The following is a 16,332-nucleotide window of genomic DNA, read 5'->3' on the forward strand; positions in this document are numbered from 1 at the left end:
GCAGCCTAAAATCGCTTTGGCCTTGTTAGCTGCCGCGTCGCACTGTTAACTGATGTTCAATTTGTGGTCTACTTGGACTCCCAGATCCCTTTCACATGTAGTCTCATTGAGAACTGTTAGAGTGTAGTGGGTTGTCTGTCTTTGGATGTTTTTAAGTACAGACTGCATGGCCTTCTGTTTGGGATGTTTCTTGTATTCCTACATGGCAGGGGGTTGAGGTCTCTTCCAACTCTATGACGCTACCTCTCTTCAATTGCACAACAGGGGCCAGCAAGGGTCCTGAATACCCGCTTCTGCATTCCCCCTTAACGCTGCCTTCTTGCCTAACTAGCATGCCATTCTATTATTATTATTATTATTATTATTATTATTATTATTATTATGCCAGAGGTATGGGAATGCAATTTAGTAAGGAAAAAAAGGGGGGAGATAAAACAAGTTTTTAAAAAGAAAGAAAACAGGCTTATAGTATAGCAGGGAGAAGGAGAATGAAGACTGGCATTACACGACTGTTCAATATCAAAACTGTCTCAGTCTGTCACTTATCACACTTGTGGAGTAATGGGGGTGGCAGTGTGATTGGCTGCTTAGGAGTTTATCAGACAAGGGGAATTGGAAGTATAATCCAATAGCAATCTGAATGCAATCATGGGGTTTAACATTATTGCGTGATAACCCACTACACGCAAACTTTGGCAATGGGAAGTCAGTCCGAACGCAATCATGTGGTTTCACGTTATTGAGTGATAGACTACCACACGCAATTTCGGGCAATGGTGTGCTATTTTCAGGCAACGGGAAGCCAGTCCGAGCGCAATGCGCATTCACATAATTGCGCTAAACTAGCAACTTTAAGTGAATGCGTTCTGGCCCCACTTTCTTTTCATTTGAATTTAAGAGAAATTCCTCCTGTTTGATAAACTCCTTAGTCTCAAAGGGGCTACAAGATCCCTTTGCATATTGATCCGGACTAACACAGTTATGTCTTTGAGATCTGGCTATTGTGACACCTGGTTCAACACACCGTCTTAGGGGCTGCTTTTAGAGCTGTTTGAAAACTTCCATAGATCAAAAAGACTGTGGCATGACTTCTGCCTAGGGCTAGTTGCAAGAGATATATAACTCCCTTGGTACAACATGGGTTACTGAATCATTTCTGGGCACAATTCAAAGTACTGGCTATGACTTACAATGCCCTATACAGCTACTCCGGCCTGTTCCAGACTCCCAAAATAAAGCTGCTTGGGGTCTCTTTGGAGGTATGCTGTTTAAATGATGCATGCATCCGAAGAATCCGGAAGCTGCACCAAAGCTGCACTCCAGTGCTTAGGAATGGAGTGTGGCTTTGGCGCAACCTCCGGACTCTTAGGACCCATGCATCATTTAAATAGCATACCTCCAAAGAGACCCGAAGCAGCATTATTTTAGCAGTCTGTAACAGGCCATAGTAACTTCATGAATTTCATATGATTTTCATAGGCAAGGAATACTCAGCGGTGGTTTTGTCTGTTCCTTCCTTTGAAAGGTAGCATACAGCACCTGGTATTTGTTGGCGGTCTCCCATCCAAGTAGTAACCAGGGATGGTTCTGCTTAGCTTTCAAGATAAAACAGGATCTGATACCTTTAGGGAATTTAGGGCCCGGTTGTTTATCTAGCATGTAAAAATTATGATATTTAGGTCCGAGTTGTTTAGTAAGGATTATTAAAAATGTAAGTGGTGGTGGCGGCACTACTAGGGTATGAAGTATAAGCACACCAATTGGTTACAAGCATTAGATTTCTTATCTTAATTTGGCAAGCAAATTGGAAAATCAGGCTTTCCCAAGGCGAATGATGAGAGTTGCAGTCCAACATAGCCAGAGATCTCCAGGTGTGGGAGGCAAAGTATTTGCAAATACCAATGTACTCTGAGAAAGAAAAAGGAGAGTACACCAAGGAAAGCTACAGGGTTGGCAGTGTTTGCTACAAGAACTGAAAGGTGTTAAAACAGAGCATCTGCTATTGGAAGCAGTGGGATGCTAGGAAGGCTGTTGCAAGGGAAAGAATAGCAGACATCTCTAAAAGGGCTATTAAATAGCTTGGCCACAGTGAGTCATGCATTAATAATCTCTAGTAGAACACTCTATGTGGTGCTGCCCTTAAGTCGGTTTAGGAGGCTACAGCTACTTCAAAATACTCAGCGGAACATCATCCTAGGCAAAATTGCAGTAGTCCAAAAAGCCATCTATTTGCTACTGCAGTGAATTTTGGATTTGGTTCAGATTTACAAGACCCTGGACAGCTTGAGATTGAGATATGTGAGAGAGCTGCTCTTTCTGTATCCATCAGCCCATTCCCTGAGGTTCCAGGAAAAGGCCACATGTCGCCTTGTTTGGTAAAGATGGACCTTATAGTGACACAGAGAAGGGCTCCTCCAGGGATGTAGCCAAGAGGGGGTTCTTGGGATCCAAACCCCCCCTTCCATTAGATAAAATGAATGGTGTGTGTTGCTGCGCCGCCGCACCCAAGCCCCATTATAATGGTGGCACTTAGTCTGGACCCCCCCTTCCCAAAATCCTGGCTACGTCCCTGGCTCCTCTGTGGTAACTGCCATACTGTGGAATGACACCCCCCCCCCCAATAGCTAGAAAAATCCCTGTTGTGTAGGTTTTCACTGCATTGAATCATAGAATCATAGGCGGGGTACAGACCGCCGCTTTGCGGCGGTCTGCCGCCGCCGCCAGAAGGTCCGCGGGGGAGCCGGAGCCTTCAGACGGCCCGACTCCCGCGCGGACCGAAAAAAGAAGCTCCAAAATGGAGCTTCTTTTTGCGTCGCGTTTGCGACGTAGCGAGGCGCCAGGGGCGCGCTCGCTACGTCAGCAGCGGCGCGACGCGTCTGGACGCTGTGCGTCCGATACGTAAAGATGGCGGCGCCCATGTAGAAGGGGCGCCGCCATCTTGTACGGACGGAGTCCGTACTAGGCCATGGGGCGTCTAAAAGAGACGCCCCTTTTTTAAAATGGGACGTCCGGAGGACGTCCCAAATGGCAATGTAGAAAGCCCCATAGAGTTGGAAGAGACCACCAAAAAGGGCCATCCAGTCCAACCCCATTCTGCCATGCAGGAACTCTCAATCAAAGCATCCCCGACAGATGACCATCCAGACTCTGTTTAAAGACCTCCAAGGGAAGTGAAGTAGAACATGCCAGTATGAAGAGCTCCACCACCCCACCCCTGGCCTCCTTGCTCAGCCTATCCATCTTCCATTGTGGCTACTAGAGGTTGCAGCTGCCGTTTTTGGGCTGAGACAGGCAAACTCTGATGTTTCAGTTTCTGGTGTAGGGTGGTTTTCTTGTCTTTACGTTTTAGCCTACTCTCAGGGATGTAGCCAAGGGGGGGGGGTTCTTGGGGTCCGGACCCCCCCTTCCGTTAGATAAAATGAGTGGTGCGTGCTGCCGCGCCGCCGCACCCAAGCCCCATTATAATGGTGGCACTCAGTTTGGACCCCCCCTTCCCAAAATCCTGGCTACATCCCTGCTACTCTGTAAGATTCAGGGAGAGCGGGCTCAGAAACAGGCAGTCAAACAGGCAGAAACAGACAGGAGAAAGGGATAAGTCAGACAACAGTCGAAGCTAAACGGCGGAATCAACTTTGATTTAATCTCAGAGGCCAAAGATCAAGGCTGCTCTTGGGGTCACTCCAGGACGCTGCTCCCTCTTTGGACATAGGGACAGACTTTTTACAAAGGATGGGTAGAGATTACTTAATATGGACAACCCATCAAAATCAAGCACGTATCATTGTAAGAATATAACAGCCGTGGTAGATCGGATAGTAGGCTGAAACAGTTGAGCGCACATCGCGTTGCCGCTGCAGCCATCCAAACGGTTATGGAGATTCCACAAGGGCATGAGTGCCATGTCTCCCAGAAACTGGTGTTCAGATGCAGAGTATCTCTGATACTAGAATTAACAGATGACCATCATGATTCACACGATATAAAGCCTGAAATCTGAGATAAACCGGACCCTTCAGACCAGTCCTGGTGTATTCTTAAAGTTCCCTCTGAAGCAGGGTTCCCTCTGAAGCAACCAAAACTGAAGTGGACATTAAAAAAGGCTTCACTAGAAAGCTGGAAATGTATGCAGGGATTGGGAAGCGGAGCGGGAAAGCAGATGAATTTGAGATGAGTGACTGTTGGAGTTATTTTCTAATTCCAGGGCACAATTTATGGACAATAACTGTGTTTTAGGGGAAGCTTTTGTGACTTCGACAAACTTCTCGGCACCCTCTCCTTTCAAGCTTTCTTTCCTCTTTGCTGGGTTGAGAGTGGCAATGGAGCTGGGCTGTGGAACGAGATACTGGGAGAGCATTTAAATTAGGATTTAGTAGGTTGTGTTCTGTTGTTTAACTGCTTTAATCTTCTTTAATCTTTAATCTTTTCCTTACTTCCTAGTTCTTCCCTTACTCATTCCCTTTTCTTTCATCCTGAGATTAAGCTTTCTGCCCAAACCATCTTCCTTTTTTTTTTTTTAAACATCTACATTTCTATCATTTCTTATTTTATTTGTACTGTTGGGCTTCTGGCATTTGTCTTTCTCAATCCTGGTACACCTCAGATAGCAAAGTGGATGTGTTCCTGGGCATCCGTTTTTTAACAGGGAGAGATTCCTACATCTGAAAAAGTAAAGCGCTGCAACATGTTTCGGCATGCATTTACCCAGAACTAACAATACCTGTATGGGGAATTAAACAAGGTAAACTTTGCAGAAATAAACAAAAAACATGCAGAACTTTTTAGCGATCGCTTAAAAGCTTTGTCCCAAATGCCCCCCTTTTCCTTTTTACCAGTCTTCAATATTTTTATTAGTTCAATTTTTGCAACAAAACTTATAGATCTGTGTTCTTTTGGCATGCTTGGAGAAGCTGGTGAAACAGGCTAACATGCTTTCGCCTTTTAAAAAGAGGCTGGATGGCCATCTGTCGGGGATGCTTTGATTGGGAGTTCCTGCATGGCAGAATGGGGTTGGACTGGATGGCCCTTGTGGTCTCCTCCAACTCTACGTTTCTATGATTCAATGAGTTATATCCCCCCCTTCTTTCTGTTTTGATGTTCTTGCATCAAAGCAGGAAAGCGTTCTGGAATCAACTGCTGTTTAACTTGCCTGTTGCTGACAGGCACACACAGCTGCAATAGGATTGGCAAGAGCACCATCCTGTTCTTTCTCAGCAGGGACGTAGCCAAGGGGGGGGGTTCTTGGGGTTCGGACCCCCCCTTCCATTAGAAAAGTGAATGGTGTGTGCTGCTGTGCCGCCACACCCAAGCCCCATTATAATGGTGGCACTTAGTCTGGACCCCCCCCTTCCTAAAATCCTAGCTACGTCCCTGTTCCCAGCTCAAGCTTTACTGAACTGTTTAGTGCAATCATGCTGCTGTAGCATTACACCAAGAGTCTCTGTTTCTCCAGCCTTCCTTTACCATCCTCCCAGTGCTGATGCAGTTTTTAAAACAACCTTTCCATCAGACCAGTGGTTCCCAACCTTTGGCCCTCCATTTGTTTTGGACTTGACCACAGGGAATTTACACAAATTCAGCCTAGACCAGTGGTGGCGAACCTATGGCATGCGTGCCAGAGGTGGCACTCAGGGCCCTCTCTGTGGGCACACATGCCGTCGCCCTAGCACAGAGTTTCTTACCAGAAAGCCAGAGGGACGTGGCACTTTGCAATAAATAAATGGGGTCTGGGTTGCAAGTTTGGGGACTCGGTCTGTAAAAGGTTCACCATCACTGGCCTAGACAATGAGAAAATAGAAATAATAAAAGAGTTCTCATATCTGGGATCAAACATGAGCAGAGTGGGGACTGCAGTCAAAGGGGGGGGAAAAGACAGAGGGGTCATGCAGAATGGCAGCTTGGAGGCTGCTCCAGGCCCAGTCACCTGCCCCCAATCGGCACAAGACCACTATGACCACACACAGGGACGTAGCTAGGATTTTAGGAAGGGGGGGGGTCCAGACTAAGTGCCACTATTATAATGGGGCTTGGATGCAGCAGCGCAGCAGCACACACCATTCATTTTTCTAATGGAAGGGGGGGTCCAGACCCCAAGAACCACCCCCCCCCTTGGCTACGTCCCTGCCACACAACCCAGCCCCAAACTGGGCTGCTACCACTCATCCGTCCAGCTTTTCCTGGCTGGGTGCACTCTCTGTGTGGCTTCCATGAGCTCTGGGGGCTTACATCATCTACACATCCTGCCCCCAGAGTGACTGGAAGCCCCTCTTTCCTGTCCATCTGTTTCAGGCCTAAGGATGGGGAGGGCAGCTATGAAAGAACTAAAAAAAGATCCTAAAATGTAGATATGCAACTGACCATAAAAGTTAGAATTGCAGAAGTCTTTGTATTCTCTATTACCATGTATGGATGTGAAAGCTGGACAATTAAGAAAGTGGCTAGGAAGGAGATCAATTCATTTGAGATGTGGTACCAGAGAAGACTGCCAAGGACTGTCAAAAAGACAAATAAATGGGTCCTTGAACAAGATCATGCTCAAAATCTCCCTGGAAGCCAAGATGACTAAACTGAGACTGTTGCACTTTGGTCACATCATGAGAAAGCATGACTCGTTGGGGAAAGAAACAAGAACGGCAGGAAAGGTGGAGGGAAGTAGAAAGAGAGGAAGGCCATATGCTAGATGGATGGACCAGGGACGTAGCTAGCATTTTAGGAAGGGGGAGGGGTCCAGACTAAGTGCCACCACTATAATGGGGCTTGGGTGTGGCGGCGCAGCAGCACACTCCATTCATTTTTTTGATGGAAGGGGGGGTCCGGACCCCAAGAACCCCCCCCCTTGGCTACATCCCTGGATGGACACTATTAAAGAGGTCACTGTTATGAGTTTACAGGAGCTAAGGAGAGCAGCGGAGGAGAGGGAGTCTTGGAGATGTCTCATCCATGGGGTTGCCACAGGTCGAAATCAACTTGAGGGCAGTTAACAACAACAACAACAACAACAAAAATGTCGGTGGCCAAGAAGAAGAGACAAAAGCACTATTGCACGCCAGAAGCTAAACACCCAAACCGCCATTTTTGAAGAAAACTCAAAATTCAGAAAGAGAAACCTTGAGGTCATGTGCCAGATTTTGCTACTGGATAATTTAGCTGCCAAGATCCTCTGATATTAATGGGGTTGATCCTTTACTTCAAAGGAGATCTGTCTGCCCAAAAAGAAAAATCAAAATCCGAGAAGTAATACAAGCTATTAATTCTCTACTTGCAAGACCAGGGTTGTTGTCTGCAGCATGACGACACGGTGGCAAGTATTGATGAATGGGTAGAATAACAATGAAAGCACAAAATGGCCATTTTCTTCCAACCTTACCATGTGTCACTGTCTTCAAAACCTTAAACAGAGTTATAAGTGTCATAACCTCCCAGCCCCTGTGACTGGGACCCAAGGAGGGCAGGAAATGCCCTGTGCATTCCCAAGAAGGGCTGGGGAGGTGCCCCCAGGACCCGGGAAGGGCCGGGGACTGACTGGGTGTCACCTCCCTTTTCTGGGGTGTCACCTGGTGTGATCTGCATCCCCTGTACCCCTTTAGGGACACTACTGGTTGCTGCTGCTGGCAGTAGTTTAAAGCAAATTTTAGAGACAAGTAGTGATGTGACAGTCATTTGATCTTTTGCTCCAGTGTGCTAGACCTATGGGTGCTTGTTTCCTTGGTCCCTTCAGATGTCTTTTTACGAGCTGAGAAATTTCCCACCTTCTGGGGCCAGGTGTGAGAATCTTCAGATGGTTAATTTGTAAGTGAACTAATTGTGCGCCATTTTCTATTTTAGGTTGGACCAATTAGAATCCAGTCATTTGCAAAAACAAAAACACACAATTGCAACTTCTCGTTCTCAACTCGTCTGCCTTTATTTATTATGATCTAAGATGGCCCCGAAAAGCACCAGGTATTCTAGGCCTCAGAAACCCATTTGGAGACCTTCGACAAGTCGTGCTCTCATAGCCTCGGAGGAAGGCAGTGGAAAAGCTTTGCTCAACAAATCTTGCTAAGAAAACCCTGTGATAGGTTTGCACAAGGGTTTGAAGGGATGTCATATTGAGAAGGGAGCAAGCTTGTTTTCTACTGCTCCAGAGCCTAGGACCCGGAGCAATGGATGCAAACTGCAGGAAAAGAGATTCCAGCTCAACATTAGGAGGAACTTCCTGACAGTAAGGGCGGTTCAACAGTGGAACAAACTCCTTCCTCGGAGTGTAGTGGAGTCTCCTTCTTTGGAGGTCTTTAAGCAGAGGCTGGATGGCCATCTGTCAATGGGGATGCTTTGATTTGGATTTCCTGCATGGCCCTTGCGGTCTCTTCCAGCTCTATGATTCTACGATTCTTCATAAGTCAGAAATGACTTCAAGGCATGTACCACCAACAAAGCTAGACCCGTGTGAGAGACAGACTGAATTACACCCCTGCTGTCCGACTGTTCAGTTTAGTATTGAAGCAATTAAACAACTCAGAACACTGAATTTCAAATGAAAATTTCTACCCAGCCCAACTGGAAAGAGTGAGCTCTGCCCTGTATCCGAAAACCATTTTAATTTTCTTACACTTCATATGTGGGGAGAACATCCTTCTTGGGGACAAGAAGAATCATGACAGTGATTTACATCCCTGGGGGCACAGAATACAATATATCCGGGCACCAATGTCTCTGAACTTTGTCAAGGGTGAATCTGTCCCAAAGAGCTACTGCACATGCAGATTTCACCCAATTCTGGCAAAAAATGGTTGTTCTGTGTTTCCGGTTATCTTTGACGGGGGGCACAAATCTTTCTATTGGGCCTAAGCCAAGGTGGACTGGCTCCAAATCAATCCAGGTCAAAGCAAACCATTTTAAGAAGGTGTGGTCAGGGACGTAGCCAAGGGGGGGTTCTTGGGGTCCGGACCCCCCCCTTCCATTAGAAAAATGAATGGTGCATGCTGCTGCACCGCCACCGCGCCCAAGCCCCATTATAATGGTGGCACTTAGTCTGGACCCCCCCCCTCCCTAAAATCCTGGCTACGTCCCTGGTGTGGTCATCCTAAATTGTGGTCTAAATCAAATCTTGTGGCCTTATTCTCTATCAATTTGTCTGAAACCCTTTTATTTCAGAGAGGCCAAGCCTATTGAAGGGCAAGTCTTTCATTAAATTATCAGGCTGAGCTTTTTTTATAGCCCTTTAGAATATCTGAAGTATACTAACAATATTGTTTCAATCTTCACAGCAATCCTGCAAGGTAGGTCAAAACTATTATCTTCCGTGTGCTTAGTAGGACACTGTGATATTACTGAGGTACAGAGATCTCAGCTGGATACTTCACAAATCAAGGTTCAGCCCCTTAGCTTTATACCATCATTTCTTTAGGTGAGCAACATCCTGATTCATCACGAGATGTGCGGCTGAATCGATCCTAAATACATTAGCAAAGCATGCAATTTTGGGAATACAATAGCAAGTTTAAATTCTGTTGGATGACCTTGCTTACTCTCAGGGACGTAGCCAGGATTTTAGGAAGGGGGGGTCCAGACTAAGTGCCACCATTATAATGGGGCTTGGGTGCAGCGGCGCAGCAGCACACACCATTCATTTTTCTAATGGAAGGGGGGGTCCGGACCCCAAGAAACCCCCCTCCCCTTGGCTACATCCCTGTTACTCTGAAGGTAAGCAGATCCAGGGACATGTTCCCTGTGTAGAGACTCAGGTTCAAAAACAGTCTTGGCCAAAAACTTTCAAAGGACTGCTGAGGACGGGGGCAATGACAGCGCAATACAATGCACATTCAATGCAATGCGATGCACATTCAACATTTCGGAATAGTGAGATTACAGTAAGGATGGCTGAGATATTCCTAAAGGATTAAATTCTTGCAGTTCAGATTTTGCATTTCTCCAAGAAATGTTGAAAGCAAGGAACATGGAGCTATATGTAATATTTTATATCCCATTATTGTTATTTACTGTCAAGTTGACTTCAACTGATGGCATGATAAAAAAGCCTAAGATCATCAACTGCCTTGCTTGGGTCTTGTAAAGTCTGGGCTCTGGCTTCCTTGATTGAATCAATCCACCAATTTTTCTTCCTTTTCCTATCGGCTCTGCTTTACCAAGCATCCTCGTATTTTCCAGTGAGACATGTAATGTTAGGTTATGTCCAAAATACAACAGCCTCAGTTTAGTCCCCTTCACTTCTAATGAGAATTCAGGCTTGATCTTCTGAATGACCCATTCATTTGTCCCTTTAGCAACACATGGTATCTCTAACACCACATTTCAAATGAATTTATTTCCTTCCTATCAGCTTTCTTCACTGTCCAGCTTTCACAACCATTCAAAGAAATACAATGGCCTGGATGCTTCTGACTTTGGCATTTAATTATAATGTCTTTATACTGAATGATCTTATCCTGTCTTTCCAAATCATCTTAGGCCCTGGTAGCCTCTTGCCTCGATTTTTGCAATGCACTCTACATGGGGCTACCCTTGCACCAAATTCGGAAGCTTCGATTAGTCCAAAATATGGCAGCCAGGTTGGTCGCTGGGAAGCCCAGGTCAGACCATATAACACCTATCCTAAAAGCTCTTCACCGGGTGTCATTCAGCTTCCAGGCGCGATACAAGGTGTTGGTTATTACTGTACCTATAAAGCAGGGACGTAGCCAAGGGGGAGTTCTTGGGGTTCGGACCCCCCCTTCCATTAGAAAAATGAATGGTGTGTGCTGCTGCACCGTGCAGCCAAGCCCCATTATAATGGTGGCACTTAGTCTGGACCCCCCCTTCCTAAAATCCTAGCTACGTCCCTGTATAAAGCCCTACATGGCTTGGGTTCAGCGTACCTGCAGGAGCGTCTCTTCCCATATAATCCACCCCGCACTCTTAGGTCCTCTGGGAGGTATCTTCTACAGCCAAAGAAAAGCAGGTTGACTACAGCTTCCCAGAGGACCTTCTCATCAGCCACTCCAAAATTGTGGAATCGCCTGCCGGATGAGATCCGTCAGACTGATACTCGTGAAGCCTTTAAAAAGGCAGTTAAGATGGATCTTTTCCTGCAGGCCTTCCCCAATTGATTCCAACAACTAATCAGACTGCCCCTCTATCTATAGCCACTCTACTATCTGCGTGTCTTTATAATTTTTAATTCAAATTGAAATTTTAATCTGAGGCCTGTTACAGAGTGACAAAATAAAGCTGCTTTGGGTCTCTTTGGAGGTATGCTGTTTAAATGATGCATGCATCCGAAGAATCCGGAAGCTGCACCAAAGCTGCACTCCAGTGCTTAGGAATGGAGTCTGGCTTTGGCGCGACCTCCGGACTCTTAGGACCCAGGCATCATTTAAACAGCAGACCTCCAAAGAGAACCGAAGCAGCTTTATTTTGGCAGTCTGGAACAGGCCTGAATTTGTGTTAAACTGAATAATTTGTTGTGCTTTGTTGGAAATGGGGATTGTGATTTTGTGACTTTGTGTTATGTAATTGTTATTTGCTTATTTTTTTGGAACCCGCCTCGATCCGAAAGGGAGAAGTGGACTAAAAATGAATAAATAAATTATTATTATTATTATTATTATTATTATTATTATTCAGGTGACATTAGCATTAATGAGAATAAATGGGACATTAACCCAAATGGAAACTAGAATAAATCTACTCCTTTTCACTTCTGGAAATTCCCCAAAAGTAAAAAGGGGTGGGTTTTGTCTACTTTCTGTTTGGGTTAATGTCACACATTAGCCCCACTGTGTGCAAAAAACTGCCTGCTTTTGTGGGGGTTTTCCAGTTTTTAAATCCCATTTCTGCATAGGATTTTTGCAGTTTGCCCCCATGTGATGAACGGTTTAGTCTTCTGATTTCTGGACTTTGTTGCTGTTGTTGCTGTTGTTGTTGAGTCGACCTCAACCTCATCCTCGAGTCGATCTCAACCCATGGCAACCCTGTAGATGAGACACCTCCAAGACTCCCTATGCCCCAGATTCATACCCATGACCTCCTTACTAGAGTCCATCCATCTACTATGTGGCCTTCCTCTCTTTCTGCTTCCCTCCACCTTTCCTTGCATTATTGTTTTTTCCAGTGAGTCTTCCTCCGCATGATGTGGCCAAAGTACGGCAGCCTCAGTCTAGTCATCTTGGCTTGCAGAGAGATGTTTGGTTTGATCTGCTCTAGGACCCATTTGTTTGACTTCTTGGCTGTCCATGGGAACTCAGCACTCTTCTCCAGCACCAGATATCAAATGAATTAATTCTCTTCCTATCCGCTTTTAAAACTGTCCAGCTCTCACATCCATCCATGGTAATAGGGAATACAATGGCTTGTATGAGTCTAACTTTTGTGCTTAGTTGTATGTCTTCACATTTGGGGATATTTTCTAGTTTTCTCATAGCCACCCTCCCCATTCTTAAATTGTCATCTGCACATCTTAAATTGTTGGCGTTCCTTCCATCAGTTTTCACACCTGCTTCCTCTGAGTCTAATCCTGCTTTCTGGACGATATGTTCTGTATCCAAATTAAACATGTCAGGGGATAAAATATAACCTTGTCTGATCTCTTTGTCAACGAAAAACCATTCCGTCCCTCCATGTTGCCTCTTGTCCAGAGTACATGTTATGTATCATGAAAATGACATATTATGGTACTCCCATTATTTTTTAGACCGACACACAGTTTCTCATGATCTAGACATCCAAAGTTTTGCTTTAATCTATAAAACACAATCTGCTTTTCTTCCAAAATTCTTTGGCGGGTTCCACTATCCAATGTATGTTTGCATAATGTTCCCAAACGTCTCTTTCTTTTCTAAACCCAGCTTGGATATCTGGAATTCCTCACTTCATAGATAGTAAAAGACATTTGTTCCTGGAGATTTATTTCTCCCAAGTGCTTTGTGAGCTTTTCCCACTTTGCTTTTTAAAACTGTGCATTCATCTTCAAATGTTTCTTCCCTGAAAGAATCTGTCATCATTTCATCTCTATATAGTTCCTGAGTGTGTTGCTTCCATTGACTTTATTGTCAGGATGGATGCACCCAGAAGAAAGTGGTTGGATATAGATGTGGCATGTGTTCCTGATACAAAGCTTCAGCAGTATGCACTTCGGGTCACACATGCGCCAACACTTATAATGTTGCTTCTTGCCCTGTTCTTAACCATTTGAAGAGATTTATCTGATAGTACAATCCAGTTTTAACTCTAGCTATGAGTGCAAGACAGGATGGGTAGAGCTTTTTGCATTATCACCCTCCCTGTTCTTTGGCTACAAACATATGCAGCGTCTCCAAGTTCTATAGCGAGTGGGTGTTTGTGTGCATGCCGACACACAACCTTCCTATGTCACACAGCATCTGTATAAATACCTACAAACACATCCATATGCAAGGCCAGAGAAATCAGATGACAGTCTACATCTCAGTTCCAGGCTTTGCTACTTATAAGGCACCCATAGCTCTCCCTTAAACCTGGTGATTTCTCAGATGCATTGAAATACAATATCGATAGAGGTGCTATCATAGCCAAGTGTCACGGTTAAGAGAGATGTAGTTGAAGTCATCTAAAGGGTTCCTGGTTGAGAAAGGCTGGTGCCAGAACTAGAAATGACTGCTGTTTGAGACCGTAAGATGAGGTTACATGATGGACCTTGTATTAGAATCATAGAAGAGACCACAAGGGCCATCCAGTCCAACCCCATTCTGCCATGCAGGAACTCTCCATCAAAGCATCCCCATTGACAGATGGCCAACCAGCCTCTGTTTAAAGTCCTCCAGGGAAGGAGACTACACTATACTCTGAGGAAGGAGTGTGTTTCACTGTCGAACAGCCCTGACTGTCAGGAAGTTCCTCCTAATGTTGAGCTGGAATCTCTTTTCCTGCAGCTTGCATCCATTGTTCCAGGTCCTGTTCTCTGGAGCAGCAGAAAACAAGCTTGCTCCCTCCTCAATATGACATCCCTTCAAATACTTAAACCAGACTATCATATCACCCCTTAACCTTCTCTTCTCCAGGTTAAACATCCCTAAGTCTTATTTCATAAGGCATGGTTTCCAGGCCCTTCACCATTTTAGTCACCCTCCTTTGGACACGCTCCACTTTTTGAACTGTGGTGCCCAGAACTGGACACAGTATTCCAGGTGGGGCCTGACCAAAGCACTATGACTTCCCTTGATCTAGACACTATACTTCTATCGCTGCAGTCTAAAACCGCATTGGCCTTTTGAGCTGCCGCATCGCACTATTGGTTCCAGGTTGAGAAAGGCTGGTGACAGAATGAGAAATGACTGCTGTTTGAGACCTTAAGATGAGGTTGCACGATGGAGCTTGTATTCACAGTGTACACATGCATGCACACCCACACACACACCTGGCATTTATTAAGCCTGGTCCCTTATGGAGGGACGGTAGTCCTAAGACATCTACAAAACAGTCTTGAACAACAGGACCCTTGCTCAGCCACAGAGTGCATGCAGAAGGTCTCAATGCATTCTCCACCATCTGCGGAGGTTAATAGGATGCTAGGCAGCAGGTCTGGGAAGAAACTGTCTCTCTCAGGAGCCCAGGGAGCACCTGCCAGTCAGATAAGACAGCACTGGTTTAGGTGGATCAATGGGATGACTCAGTCCGAGGCAACTCAACTTCTTCTGAAGCTTATTTCACATGTACAGACTGTCCTCTCCGAACACTTTAGTTTGGATACAAACAAGCAGTCTCTGTCCTCTCTCTTTCTCAGGTATTTTCAACTACAACATGAACCCATTGAAATAGGGGTGGGCAAGACTGGGATCTGTAGTCGGTTCCTGGGTGATCTGCACTGTCGCATCAGGGCTTTTGAAGAACAGGTTCATTCATAATAAATCCAGAGTGATAGCGAAAACAAAGAGTGGATCCTGTTCCCTGGAGGTTTGCGCACAGCCCTGCGCTCACAGCCCACATTGCACACAAAAGATGCACAGACACACACTTTCATTATTAAGCAGCCGATCAATTGGGCCAAGGGGGTTATGCATTAATAAATAAATATAACCAGCATGACGGAGCAGCTTGAGTGTTGGACAGTGACTCTGGAAACCAGGGTTTGAGTCCCCACTTGGCCACAAAAGCCACTGGCTGGCCTTGGGCAAGAAGTCACACCTTCTCAGCCTCAGGGGAAGGCAAAGGCAAACCTCCTCCGAACAAGTCGTGCCAAGAGAGCCTCAGGAGAGGGTCACCATAAGTTGGCAATGACTCGAAGGCGCACGACAAGAAAAAAATGACAATCCAGACTTGTCCTATTGTAGGCTGTTCAACCCCCACTTTCTTACTGTGACCCTGACAGCAACTCCGTCATTATTTTTTGGAGCATAACCATCTCTTAATGGCAACCAGGTCTTCTCCAGCCTGACCTCAGTGAAAAGAAAGGTGGCTTAGAATCATAGAGTTGGAAGAGACCCCAAGGGCCATCCAGTCCAACCCCATTCTGCCATGCAGGAACTCCCAATCAAAGCATCCCCATTGACAGAGGGCCATCCAGCCTCTGTTTGAAGACCACCACTCTCCAAGGAAATCGAACCATTGAACAGCCCTTAGTGTCAGGAAGTTGCTCCTAATGTTGAGCTGGAATCTCTTTTCCTGCAGCTTGCATCCATTGCTCCGGGTCCTAGTCTCTGGAGCAGCAGAAAACAAGCTTGCTCCCTCCTCAATATGACGTCCCTTCAAGTATTTAAACAGGGCTATCATATCACCTCTTAACCTTCTCCTTTCCAGGCTAAACATCCTGCAACCCCACATCTTTAGACAACTGAGAGGGCTCCCATTTCTCTTTTGCCCCTTCCCAAGCCTGCCAGCCTGCACAGTTTTAGGGGTTCCCTTCATATATAAATAGGGGAGTATGTTTGACAGTGATGGGCAGAAAGAAACAGGTAGATTGGAGGAGCTGCTGCTCCTCTTAAATCTAATGCACAAACGTTCACCCACACGATAAGATATCATGCAGTTCCACATTGCTTTCAGTGCTGTGGGGTCCTGGGATACCTAGGTCGCCCTATCTGTTGCTTCCTCTGCCAAAATGGGCCGGTGCCCTTGTTGTTGTTGTTGTTGTTGTTGTCGTGTACCTTCGTTTCTTGACTTGTGGCAAACCTCAGGTGTTTGCCACAAAACTACGCTGGGGTTTTCTTGGGAAGTCTCTTCAGAGACAGGTGGTAAAGGGTCTGGAAACTATGTCCTATGGGGAACGCTTTAGGGAGCTGGTGATGTTTAGCCTGAAGAAGAGAAGGTTAAGAGGTGATATGATAGCCCTGTTTAAATAGTTGAAGGGATGCCATGTTGAGGAGGGAGCAAGCTTGTTTTCTG

The 16,332-nt window shown here is 45.7% G+C and overlaps 1 protein-coding gene across 4 annotated transcripts in view; it reads right to left on the reverse strand.

Moving 5' to 3' along the window:
• LOC149287146 (calcium-binding protein 8-like) overlaps positions 1-16,332 on the reverse strand; it is a 136,585-nt gene that overhangs the window by 71,517 nt on the left and 48,736 nt on the right. The gene's annotated exons all lie outside the window — the stretch shown is intronic.

This window comes from Sceloporus occidentalis, unplaced genomic scaffold (assembly GCF_023333645.1).
Source record: "Sceloporus occidentalis isolate IW3139 unplaced genomic scaffold, rSceOcc1.0.p SCAF_64, whole genome shotgun sequence".
Classification (NCBI taxonomy): domain Eukaryota; kingdom Metazoa; phylum Chordata; class Lepidosauria; order Squamata; family Phrynosomatidae; genus Sceloporus; species Sceloporus occidentalis.